We start from the raw sequence: 11,998 nt of genomic DNA, 5'->3' as shown, positions 1-11,998 counted from the left end.
GAAACGCCTAGTGAAGGCTCCGCTTGGTCCCAGCTAATGAGACCTGTCGCGAGGCAGAAACCACATGCAACACTGACTATTTTCCCCATTAGAGCAAAATTGCTGCTAAGCAGGAAACAACAGAAAACTTCAGTATGGTCCCCAAAACCCCCACACGCCTTACATATTCACTTTGTGCAGCACAGATGGATGCAGAGGACAGCAACACGCTGCTGCATGGGGCTTTTCACACACAGAAGAACAGGAGGGGGTCTGGGTAGCAGGTTTTTCCCTTGTCAAGGAGGTATCAGCATGGCTTAATCTGTTCTGTACTTCAGCTGGCTGGTATTAGAGTGCCCTGAAACCTATTGCTTATCTAAAACTGGCCCTTTACACCCATAGTGTTTATGGAGACAACCCAGCTGGGCTGGAGGTAACCAAGCAGAACAGCTAAGCCACCTCTCCAGAGCCACCAAGGTGTAACCACCTCACACTGCCTCTGTTCCCATAAACATATAAATTCCAACCTCCATTTGTGAGGTAAACTTATAGTTTTACTTCATTTGCAAAAAAAACCAACAACTTTTCACAAGATTTCTGGGATGACTGGCTGAGAACAAATAAACAATAATTTTACTATTCTAATACCTTATCTCTCATGTCACACACACAAATTCTCTCCAGATAATTTTAACAGACATTAAATGGAACTAGCAATATTCATACACCAAAATGTTGATGTGCCTCCTTCAAGTTTGACATTACTGTGTCTTATGAACTGGGAGAATTTAGAAAGGTTATGTCCTTTTTAGAACACAGATCAGCAGATTTATTATCATTGAAAAGGACTATCCAAAGTGCCTATTACCCATCGTATAACATTTAATTTTAATAAAATATATGAGGTTACTTAACTGCATTAAGAACCAGGAACACAGACCCAGGGGTGGGAGAGGCCTGAGCTGAAGATGTATTTGAACACTTGTTTATTAACTACCGTGTAAACAGAACCATTAAACTCCAGCAACCTCTAATTTCTATGCCAACAAAACCCACCCAGTCTGCAAACCAGACAAGTTCAGTTCAAGCTTGAGAAAAGTATTAAAATTCCAAAATCTGATTTCAGAAAAGTTTACTTTAAAAGATGGGTGATGGCTAAAAAAATAAATGTTTGAAGGAAGAGTATGACTGAACAGTCTTCTCCCAATTATTTTTAGCTAGTGAGACATTCTGGAAAACCAGCCGCCACTAGAATCAGCTGCAAAATATGTTAATTCTAAAATGATTTTTCTTCACAAGCTGAGGGGAATATGAGGTGTAAAATAAGTGTTATACTACCTTGTATCAACTAGTCAATCTTACTAGGGCACAAAGCAATTTATGTGATAGGCTGAAAATTGGCCAGGGCAGAATGCAGACAAGACCCAATTAAGACAAAAAGCAATTTGAGTTTACTGAATGATCTATAACAGCCAATAACAAACTACAAAAGCCAGACAAAATTATAAGTAGGTTTTGGTTTTAGTGCAAAATCAGAAGTATTGAAAGGAAAAAACGAAACATAACATTACCAAATAATTAGAGTGAGGTTACTTCACGTTCATTCTTCAATGGTGAAGAACAGAAAATGTATTAGGAGTTTGAATAGGTTTTTGCATAAAACCAGCTGGTTTTTGATAAACAGAGAAAACCTAGGGCTCTGGGTTACTGAATACACAGATAGATAGCTAACATAGCACTTCCTTTTTAGATGCTGGGTCGTGAGCTGGGTTTCTTGCTCTGTTGACGGCCCTGTGGTTGATGCCCAGGTGCCCTGCAGGTTGGCAAAGTCAGGCTGAGTTTACTGATCAAGCTGGCTTAAGGATTTCTAATGCCAAATCAAAATGCACGAAATGACCCCAAAACAACACATCAGTCAAAAGATCTTACAGGGTTTCTGCCAGCAGTCCTCCTGCCCGAGTAGGGGCATGCATGTCCCGTCATGCTTCCCCATGGCCCACCCCTGCACCAGGCTTGGGGGTGTTGGGTTTCCCCTTAACCATTAGCTCCAGCCACCTCCTTTCACATTCTCTTTGACAGATGCTCATCGCTGGGCATCACCCTGAGCTGCAGGAGGGAGGAAGCTGCCGAGCTGCTGGGGTGCTGGGGGCAAAGCGGCCATGCTGCAGCACCTGCCCAGAGCCCATCCCTGTTGGGGCGGCACAGACAGCACCTACAGCTCCTTGCGCAATGACAAATGAAGACAAGGAATAACCCAAAGTCATGATTGAGGTGGGCTTGTGCTGTCCGAGCAGACCAAAGCTTCCTTTTCACCTGGTACATAGCTTGGAGATACAGGAACTCTTGCCATAAGAGAAATAACTTATATGAATTCCTCCAAGCCAAAGATGAAAGCAAAAAACTGTGAATTTTTAACTGGAAGATTTAGGCATGTACACGCTCATGTGCACTGGCTGTTGTGTATCTTTTCTGAGGGAACTCATCCATGTGCAAGAAACATGGACACTTAAATCAAGGTGACTTCTACGAAGCAACTGACTCCAAGGCACTTACCTGCCACAGCTCTCACCATCAGAGCGTTTCAGTGTTTCATTAATGTATGCATGTGCCCCATCCCTATTAACATTAGTGGCTCCAGTCTCAAATACAGTATCCCAGTTCATCAGACTCCTCCTGTACAATGCTACAAAAAGCACTGTAATATTGTATATTTTGTTTGCATACGCATTTCACAATATTCAAAGCAAACTTTGAGTGCTCAGTGATGCCAGTGGGCAGCTACTGGAATTCCCAAAGGCACTTCCATGCCTTGGCTGTTAATTGAAAGGGTAACTTGACAAGTCTGGTTGCAAGTCAAGCTAGGAGCTATTCTCCAGACCTTTATACAACTTGCACCACCATAGCACAGGCAGTTATCTCACCCAGCATAAAGTCTGCAGGTGTAAATACAGCCTGAAAGGTTCTTTTGAACTTGTAAGGTATTTTCATATTAAATCAGGAAGTTGTACCAGGCTGAAACATGACCAAAGAGAAAACGGAATAGTCTTTTTTTCCTTCACAGTTCTGAAAACGAGTCCTAACAATTTAACTGCTAGGTAATAAATGACTATAAATGAGTAAAGATGATGCTGAAAATACACAGAAAGTGATGATCTGTGACAGGCTTATCAGTGGCTGATTTTTCTTTGAGTATACATTAAAGCAGACCTACACCAAAGAACAGAAGTCCTTAACGTTAATATTTCAATACCTATTTCTCAAGGGAAGGAAGCTGTATTATTATTGCAGTACTTAGTAGAATATTCACTGCAGTTACTTATTCCATTTCTATTTTAGGTAGGTCTTCCCTTATCAGGAAAAAAAAGGCCAGTAGGAAATGCTTATTAGGGCCAGGGGCTTTTTTATAAGGAATATAACATATGAAATTAATTTAATCTCTTTCTACTTTGAAATACGTTGCAAATAGATTGTGATTTTCTTCAACACACCATAGAAAACTATTCAAGGATTCATTTCAACAATAATTCACACCCTGAATCTGATTAGTAAGTAGTTTTTTGCCAGTAGTCAGTATTAAAAATGAACTGTTTCAATAGATTAGTCATGTTGCTTTTTGGGCTTTTATTTTTTTTTAAACTTGGTTGTACTGATGTAAATCAGACAATAAATTTGCCCATGTGAAGACAAGAATTCAGTACTATGTTTCACCAATATTTTGCAATATTCAGTTAATCTCCATTTTGGCAATCACTCCTACCAGCCAACTTACTTGCTATCCTTGCAGAATGCAACCACCAAACCATTATCAAAATAGGCTAAATGAGCTTCTTAACAAACAGGGTAGCTAAATCCTCACCCAATCTTTATTCATTGTAGAGTCAACTTAATCTTTTTTTTTTTTTTTTTCCACATTGTGTATTCATTTACATGAATGTCATGGAGGTATCACTTTCTGTTTTACAAGTTACTACACAGGGACTGAAGCAGTAGAGATGGCAGCACAAGGTTTCTCCACTTGCAGATCAGGGAAGTTCTATCAAAAGCAGAGTGCAGCTTTACAAATAAGGTAACTCAACAGAAACACCAGCTCCCCAAGAGCAGCATATTCCATAAAATCATATTTAGTTTCTTTGCCTTTACACATGTAACTTCTAGAGAGCCGTGCTGTGCTGGCTTTTCTTCAGGAGGAGGAGGGCAGCTGCAGTACTTCACCTTCTCTGCTACTGCAGCTTCAAAGGGCCCATTAAGGACACAGAGCTCTGCTTTGATACCACTGCCTCATTCTTGAAAACAGGTAGACAAAGTCTGCCCTCCAGGTCACACGAGCAGAGTCCCTCTGGATCACAGAGACAGACCTGCCCTATGTCAAACTCTGGGAAATTGAACTCTGCAGCTTCTATTATAAATTGCCATTTTTGCTCCTCAGAAAGCCACTGCTACCTCATTGGAACAAGTCTCAGCATCTGAAAAGCCACCTCAGATAGCAAAAGACTTACTAGGCTAAGTGAACGGACTGACCATATAGGAGCTGTTTACAGGGTTGGCAGATACAAACCCAAAGTGTATTGCAGGATTAATTTTTGGCTGCACTTTATATAACTTACGAGATAATAGTTTATTTGCTCTAGCAGTCATTCAAAATACAATGCATCCTCACTCCCATTTAAAAAGTTTAGGAGAAAAAAAAAGAAGTAATAGGAGCTTGCTTAATATTTAATTACTTTTTTTGCATTATCACAAACATCTAGAGCAACCATTCAGTCCTAAAGACTTAACAATCTTCATCTACCAAAGAAGGGTTGCCAGGTATTAGTAGGACTCCTTGTAACTATGTAGCACTGTACTTGGGGTCAGATGTGAGCTGAAGTTCACAAAGATGAACTGGATGAACTGGATGGGGTCTTGTAGCAAGCATTTTGTATAATATTTCTCATATGATTGCTAGAAGAGGGTTCATCTCTGCTCAGTAAAGAGCTATGAAGCAAAAAGCAATCTTTCAGTCCTTACTGTTGCTTTCTGGTAGGTCGTTTTCTTCTTCTGTTACTCTTTTTGCCAGAAGATAGCAGGTAGATTTTGGAAGATCTAAACACTGATGTCACACTAGGCTGAAACACGCGTTACAGCTGTTTTTCTGCAGAAGAGGGTGTCTCCCCATTCATCACTCAGCCCCTCATTGTGGGAGGCAAATCTGCAGCTTGGATTTCAGCTTCTCATGACATGGCTATGCCAGCCCTTCTGCAGGCTGCAAAGACCTGACCTTTCCAAGGTAAAAATAGAAAACTGAATTCCCTGGACAGAGAACACAGCTAGAATCTGAAGCAGGAGGATATTTAACTTGTTTTCCTATCAATTAGACAGATTCCTTAGACTATATATACCCTTCATACTCTCTTAAATTAATAACATTACAATCTTAATTGGTAACCAGCCCTTTCTGCTTCCCCCAGGCAAGTACGACAACAGAATTAGACTCAGGTAACTCAATTAGACATCAGCCTAACCCAGCACTCTCTAAGCAGGTCTCTAAGCAAAACTCTCCATAAGTTTTATGAAAACAGCATTAGGATTGCTTGGTTGAGGTCAGATAGCATATGCCTACAATAATAAAGAGTTAAACTTTCTCGCTGAAAGCCAAATGCTAGCTCGTTGTTTATGCTATAAACCTCTCTGCTCGGCACTTGGATGCCTCATCCATTCTGACCCAGAAATTCTGCTGATCTGCTCAGTGTAGTATGAGATTGACCTTGTTCTTGTCTTGTTTCCCTTCAGTCCTGCTTTTTTCCCAGATCAGGTAGCAGCAATCCTGAGCTGTGTTTCAGCAATCTGCCCTGTGTTTCCTCCTCTGCACACTCCTTGCTGCTGGGAAGCAGAAGCAGGGCTTTACTTCACAAATGAAAGCACCACATGAACACAGAGGAGGTGCAAGAAAGGGCAGATCCAAAAATCTGCATGGACAAGGCCTCGGAGCTCAGTCTCAATGAACTTGGGACCACGTTGAAACAAACCTTTAGCCTCTTGCCTCTAAAGGGAGCCCAGGATAAGGCACAGAGGCATCACTGCAGTACATGGGCAGAAGCAGGTGTCTCCATAGCACCACCAGCCATCCTGTTCCCTGAAAACTTGATGTGTTGCTTGTTGTTTTACATTCACTGGCTAAAACCCTGTGACTTTGCTATGGAATAGGAATTTCCTTGCTCCAGGGAAACATCCCACCCCTATGCTACCACCTTAGACTCTCCTCTATCTGCTCTACAGACATGGGATGATTCTGCCCCTTGCTCCCTGGTACCCTCTATCTTCAGGAGGGGTGGAAGGTGGCTCCCCTGGAGAAACAGGTAGTTACCAGCTGCAGTTTCCCAGGCTGAGGAAAGCTGATGGCCTGGGCTTGCTCCCCTGCCCTGGGCACCTGCTCCATCTGCTCAGCTGTTATGCAGAAGGTGGGAGGCACAACAAGACAGAAGGCAAGGCTTCTAAAATTATGTGTGTTTGCAGACATCCAAAAATGGTTTGGAGCTCTTGACACAGGTTCACAAACCATTTTTTCAGGCTAGGCATTAAAACTCCAAAAAGGGGCAAATGTTCAGATACACTCCTGTGCTCAACATCCCCCATCACTAACTCGGAGGAGATTCCTGTTGCACAAGGGCAGGTCCAAACCCCCTGTCAGGCACTTAATTCTTCCCTGTTGTCTGTACAGGGAGTCTGTATGCTTTACTGTATGATTGTACTTTACTCCAAGCACTTAGAATCTGGACACTGGAGCACTTCATGGGTAATAAGCCCTTCATTATGTCTGCTCTCCATGAGTAACTTACTGACACAAATAAAACTGATATACACAAGGGTTAAAAGGATTAATGGAAATCTACATTAGAGATTTGCACCAGATGAACCAGATTGATTTTTAAATCCACTTGATTAAATGGGTGTACTTTTTCAAGACTGATTCATTCAGCAATTTCTCCCTCAAAGGCTTCACTGATATTTTGCATACAGTGACTAATTACTTTTCAGAACACTGTGTACTTGTTCTCTGCTTCTGTGGACTTTAGTGACTTCTGCACAGTCACTACATCTGGGTAAAGTGGGTATAAAGTGCTATTCTGCCTGACAGTACTTCACACCACTCTGCAGGGATGTATGCAGGATCACAAAAGGGGCAAGAAAGAGTCTGACAACTGCTGTTGGCGGTAGAGCTGCAAATAGCAGAAAAATACCTTGCCAAAGACTTCCCAGGTGGTGGGGCTGTCATACTGGCTTTGTAGGGTGAAAAAAACAAAGTCAAGGTGGGAGCAGAGTCTAGAAGTGGTTCAGCTCTTGCTGTGGAAAGCACAGAGGAGGAGAAGAGGGAAGAAACGCAGTCCTCTGCCACCTGCCTGCTCCTCTGTCGCTGTGCCATAGGGCAGAAAAAAGTCCCCAGGATACCTACAGGACAGCTGTGGCAGGGCTGGCATCCTGCTGCCCTCCTTATGACAGAGGCAGACAACAAGTGATGATATAATACCAGCTCTTCCACTGTTTAACATTCTTTTTATGCTAAGTTCTTGAACTCCTCTGTTCTACCACCGCACCTGGGGTTTACTTCCCCCCCTTTATTAACTCTGTAAGCAGTTTTTGTGCAGCTCTGTCCAGCTCTGTCTCAGATCAGATAGCTTTTTTTTTTTTCCTGCCTCATTCATGCACAAGTGGATTTCAGTATAAAAGTCTGCCAAGTCTTAAAAATTCCTCTCAAAATTCTCATCCTCAGTGAAATGCATGTCAGTATAAAAGTCTGCAAAGCCTTCTGAAACCTCCTAAAACTTCTCCCCCACAGTGATGCCTACAGAACCCGGACAGGCAGCAGGTTTGGTTGGCAGTCACACCATTGTCCATCATGCTAACTAGTATTTTCTCATTGCCAGCTTGTGCTCCCTGCTCTGTTTTATTTTATTTCTGTGCTGTGCCCCATCTTACACAGGAACTGTTTACTTCATGGGATAGGGGCTGAATTTATATTGTTTGAATCATATAGATTTAAGGGATCTACAGCTATGAGATACCTGTTTTCTACCATCCACTGTTTCCTTATGCAAAAGGGAGTGTACTCAGATGCTCCCCTTTGGAGGAGAACAGGGTTTGTGGACCAGTCTCAAGGTATGTTTGAAAAGGGCAGTTAGTCCAACCAAGAGCTCACGTAGACTGTGCCTGCTTTGACAGGTACAGAGAGATCTGCAGTCACTCCCTTCATGCTTAGCCCACTGGCAGAAGCACATACAACAGCGCTAGAAGAGCTGGCATAGCTGGACGTGTGCCAGCACAGCACTGGCTTTAGTCTAGATGGGCTTGACTAACATGGGCACAGCGACAGCCTCAGACAGGGCTCCAAAAAGAGGTTCAGCTCTCCAGATTCATCCAAATTACGGTTGTCATATGCTGCCCTAAATTCACCATCTCATTAAAATTAATGCACCATTACCAACATATTTATCTGATACCAGTAGTCTCATGCTGCCAGTGCTGTCATGAGCAGGAGGCACAACACCTGTGGTCAAAAGAAACCCTTTAGAAAAGTGCACAAAGGGGATCTTATTTCTTAAACATCATCACGTTTCTCATTGTAGTGGTGCACTCACATGCCCCATAATGTCAAGAGAAGCAAAACTGGGACAAAACTTCCCCAGAGGTACATCTCCAAAGAACTCAGATATATTCTTTTGCACTCCATTGCAGTGTAGGAAACCTGGCTGATGCCCATGGTGTTAATGCTGGTTCATCCAAGCACACACAAGAGGAGGCTGGTGTCCCAAAGCCTCCCTAAGCCAGACTGCTCATTTCATAGCTGATCTTTGGGATCCAGTTGCTTTCCTGCTTTGGAGTTACTAGAAATGCCAAAATTCACTCCGAGCATGTCACAAGTCTTCTCATAATGTCCTGTACACAATAGACAAAGAGATCTCTGGAAAATTCATTTTAGTTTTCTTCCACGTAGCCATTCAGGGCTGGAAGGGCAGTCTATGGCTACAACTTCTCTGCTTCTTGGAGGCAGCTTGAAACCAATTCTGAAATTTCCAGGGCTGTTAGTGCCACCACATGCTCCCTGCCAAAGCTGCCAGGACCCGCTTGCGATTGTACACAACCTCTGTTGTGACCAGTAGAGTGTAAGAAAGACATGGCTCAGTCTAAAGGAATAAAGACTAATCCTTTGGTGAGGGAGAGCTGCATGCCAAGCCCAGTCCCACTGGACTCTGCCACTGACTGAAGGAATAAAATTCCTATCCCAGGGTCCTCAGCTAAAAAACAGCTATCTGCCTGCATTGGGCTGATGTGATTCTTACAGCACAGCGTAAACAGTGTAAAACCCTGTCATACCCTAATCACTGACTTTAGCATTGATGGGTAAGATGCAAACCACAGTGGGAATTAGTTAAGTATTTCTAAATTGTTACAAATACTGAGCATGGAAAGAAAGATCATGTGTGACCTCAAGGAGGTAATGCTACACAGACAAGGACCTTTCAAGGTAATGTATTTACAGTGGAAAGGAAAGTCAAAACCAGGAAGGAGACAAGAAGAAAAAGGACAAAAAATTAACTAAGAAAGGAAAAAAAGCCAAGAAAAAGAAAGCCTCTTCATAAGGGAAATTACAAATTAAAAAAAAAAAAAAACCCCAGGTTGAGGAAAATCAATACACTCAAATAAATTTAAAAAAACGCCCACACAAAGAAAAAATAGAAATAAAAATACTTCCCAAACATTTACAAGAGGTCTTTCCCACAACACTGCTCTTGATTCTTCCTGTTAACACTTTGTGCACATTCCTAATGTACTTTTAAAATCACAAGACCTGATTAACCAAATATGGGTACAGTATGGACATCCTCCTTGATAAAAATGTCAGGAAAAATACCATATAAAGTCTATGATAGGACTGGTATCTGTTTTCCCATTAGACCCACGGGTTTGAAGACTAAATTAATATGATTTCAGTACACAACAATTTTATTCCTTCTTATTCTCAACCAATCATCCATAAGAATACCTAACATATTTTGTAAGACACCACTCTTAAGAGTTGTGTGTCTTCTTAATAAAAGAATATATACATAGCATTTAAATAATTGCTATGAGATTAATCTCAGTTTTGAGGTTGTTCTTCTTTATGATTGACAAGGTCAGCACTTCCATGGTCCCTCCTCTTTGTTCATATTCTGATTGGACTAATGACTTCGACATGACATAGTTTTTCTTGTCCTACTTTCTACTTTGGATAGCAATTCACCTCTTTCTCTGACAATTAAGATATATCTTAGAAAATTATTATTCTATACACTACAGTGAACATATGTCAGAACAATTTTCAGTTCAGTTTGCAGGCCCCAGAGGAAACTGCTAGCATGTGCATATTGCACCCTCTATAAACAAATGCATGAATTATACATCGATGGTATATGTCTCAATTCTTTTTAGATTATGAGTTGTTTATAGAGTACATTAAGATTATACAGAATCTAACATGCAAAGTGACCCAAAGCCTGCCTTGCTGAGTGCATAATAAAGGTACCAGATTGCATCTTCATAGAATATAGCCCTATCATTTACAAAAAGAGAAACAATGTCAAGCTTGAAAAAGCAAAATACCAGGAATTCACCTGCATATCAGAAAGGCGTCATGGCTCCACTGACAGACCATCAACAGAAAACAGTAATGTATCATCTGTATCATCATAGCCCTTATGCGTATGAGTCAGTGCTATCTAGCCTAGTCTATTGAAACATCTAAAATCCACATCTTTCCCTGGAAATCTCTGAAAGTTAGCATTAAATGTGGGTTCTCCAACTGTATGTTTTTTTTCTGGTCAAGAGTCAAAGCTAGCATAAAGCTTTGAGAAGACAAAATTACACAGGCTGCAATTTTATGATCCTTAAATCAAAGATTTCAAGCACAGGAGAATCCACCTTTCTGAAGAACTAATCCCAATGATCACAGTTCCCTTGGCATAACATGAAAAGATCTTTTTTCGGAATGTAAATGGCTATATTCCAAGAAACGAATTTCAAGGACTTCAGAAAGAGCAAGAACATCAAAAAAAGGAATCCATGTTAGTAACGCTGGGCAAATGGGTAAGAGGATTATGTAGAGCTTTACCAAGTACATATGTGAAAAACTGCTAGGTCTAGGATCGGGGCAGAAATTAACAATGATTCAAAAATTACTACAATATTGAACACAGTCTGGAAGTTTAAGCATGTAGTGAGAGAAGATGAGCCGCTAATGTAAGAAGATAAATGCAAGTAAAGGAAAACATGAGGACCTTCATATTTAGCTGAAGTGCTGGGAAAAGAGCATTAGACAGCTTCCTGCATTGTTCAGTATTTGGGGAGAGCAACCAGTGAAAGGAGGAACAAGAAAACAAACCACAAAGAAAAAATGGTTTTGAAAAGTAACATTAGACAGAAAAAGACGCTTTCAAGCTATGACCCCCAAAAGTCTATTTTTAGTATTCATAAAAAAGGCTGCTACTAATTTACCAACTCAGTTAAAGTAAATGAATATACTGAACACTAGAGGTAGAAGACATTTTCAGAGATCAGAAATTATGCTGAGTGAAGGTAAATCTGGAAAGAATTACAACTGGGTTGAATTAAGCGAATAGTTTTAATGCTTTTTTAATTAAAACAAGCTTCATTCCAAAATTACATTTTCATTTCCAGCCAGAACGATACATTTAATGCGGAGTAAATCCAAACAATTTTATGTCTGATTTTTATGCCTGCTCCACAACAAAATCCATTACTCACACAGATCTGGTAAGTACCTTTCGTTCAGACTAAAGGAAGGAGTAATTAAATATTCACATGTATGATGACACCTGAAACAGAAACTCCTGCCCAAGGTTAAAGTCAGCACGGTAAGCAGTTAAGCCAGTTTGGTCAACAGGCTTCTCTGATTTCTCAGTTGATTGCAAGGCAATGGGTTGAGGCATAGATGTTTTTAGCTCTGCATTATTAGAGGCTGAGGGAAACCAAAGCACTAAAAGCA

The sequence above is a fragment of the Leptosomus discolor genome, chromosome 1 (assembly GCF_034619465.1).
Source record: "Leptosomus discolor isolate bLepDis1 chromosome 1, bLepDis1.hap2, whole genome shotgun sequence".
Taxonomy (NCBI): domain Eukaryota; kingdom Metazoa; phylum Chordata; class Aves; order Leptosomiformes; family Leptosomidae; genus Leptosomus; species Leptosomus discolor.
This window is presented reverse-complemented; position numbering follows the sequence as displayed.